Raw genomic sequence first — 1,957 nt, 5'->3', positions numbered from 1 at the left:
ACCTCAAATATTCCTTTTAAACAGTTCTTTCCTTCATCTGTTTCAATGCAATACTCATTATCTATCCACTCTTATCCTATTTTCTTCCCAACCCTCCATGTCAGACCTGCTTTGTAACAGTGGTGCTATGCAGTATTTGACCTTTTGTGACTAAGATATTTCACGTAGTACAATGTCCTCCAAGGAGAGGGGGGAAGGGAGGAAGAGGAGGTAAAATATGTAACAGTGAATGAATGGAAATCTAACGTCTCTGTAAACGTTCATTAAAATCACAATTAATATAAAATTTCACTTAAAAAAATATATGCAGATACAGTCTTAGCCTTACCTGGCTCCATGGAGAGTTTACAAGTTTAAAGACTTCATTTAACAAATTCATCAGGTTGAGGAAATTCTCATCCTTGTACTGGAAACGCTCATTGAAGAGGATGGAGCAGATCACATTGCAAGGAGCAGAAGACAGGATGAAGGTAGGGTCAAAGGGCTGAGCTGATTTCAGAAAATAACAACTCTAACATTAAGAAATTTAAACATTCTGAATTGCCATTTCGAGACCTAGGTTGCTCTCCTAATCATATTAATGTTGTTGTTAGGTGCTCTCAAGTCAAGTACAACCCATAGCAACCCATATTAACAACAGATCTGAACTCTGTCTTACCCTGTGTGTCCTCATACTCCTGATACACTAGAAGCCCTAGCGGCAGTCACTGTGTCAATCCACCTGGTTGAGGGTGTACCTCTCCTGCACCAACCCTCTGCTCTTTAGAACATCATTTCCCTCTCCAAGGAAAAGCCCCTCCTAGCAACATGCCTGAAAGTATAGGAGATGAGCTTTATCACGTTTGCCTCCAAAAGCTCCCCAACTGCACCTTCTCCAAGATATATTTGTTCTTTTGGCAATCCACAGGATGTTCAGTACTCTTCTCCAACACCACAGCTCAAAGGGATCAATTCTTCTTTTGTTATCCTTACTGACTGTCAAACTCTCAGACAGATAGCAGACAGATTGGAAGACCATGGCCTGAACTGAATGTACCTTAATCTTCAACCTGACATCATTGCACCTCAATAATTTGGAGAGGTCCCTAACTGCAGACTTTGCCAGTGTAATATGTCTCCTGATTTCCTGACTGCTGGTACCAAGGATGTTGATTGCGGATCCAAGATGAAGTTGTTGACAGTTTCAATCTTTTCTCCATCTATCATGTTGCCTATCAGTCCAGTGGTAAGATTTTTTGTTTTCTTGACATTGAGATGCTATCTGTACTGAAGTCTGAATTCTTTGATATTCTCCAAGTGCTTCAAGTCCTCTTCACTTTCAGCAAGTAAGATTGTGTCATCTGTGCAGTGCAGGTTATTGATGAGTCTTCGCCAATTCTGATGCCACATTCTTCTTCATAGAGTCCTGCTTCTTGAATAATTTGTTCAGCATACAGGCTAAATAGGTATGAAGGGAGAATACAACCCTGATGCACTTCCTTCTTAATTTCAAAACCTGCTCTGTTTTCATGACAGCCTCTTGGTCTAGGTATAAGTTTTGCATGAGCACAATTAAGTGCTCTGAGATTCCCATTCTTCTCAATGTTGGTTGTAACTCCTTATGATCCACACAGTCTAATGCCTTTGCATAGTCAATACAGCATAAATAGACATTCTTCTTATATTCTTTACTTCTAACATCAGCAATGATATCCCTGATGCCATGGCCTCTTCTATCTTGCTTGAACTTCTGGAAATTCCCTATCTATGTACGGTTATAGCCATTTTTTGAATGATTTTAAACAATATTTTGCTCGCATGTGATATCAATGATATTGTTCAATAATTTCCACATTCAGTTGGATCATCAGTTGGGAATGGGAACAAATATGGGCCTCTTCCAATCGGTTGGCCAGACAGCTGTCCTCCAAATTTCCTGGCATGGACTGATGAGTGCATCAAGGGCTGCATATGTTAA

General features: G+C 40.1%; 1 pseudogene; it reads right to left on the bottom strand.

Annotated features, from left to right (window-relative positions):
• The window catches only part of LOC102847366, a 34,449-nt pseudogene that overhangs the window by 14,682 nt on the left and 17,810 nt on the right, over positions 1–1,957 (bottom strand).

Source organism: Elephantulus edwardii, unplaced genomic scaffold, assembly GCF_000299155.1.
Source record: "Elephantulus edwardii isolate Elephantulus edwardi_28Jun2011 unplaced genomic scaffold, EleEdw1.0 scaffold00006, whole genome shotgun sequence".
In the NCBI taxonomy this organism is placed as follows: domain Eukaryota; kingdom Metazoa; phylum Chordata; class Mammalia; order Macroscelidea; family Macroscelididae; genus Elephantulus; species Elephantulus edwardii.
This window is presented reverse-complemented; position numbering and strand designations above follow the sequence as displayed.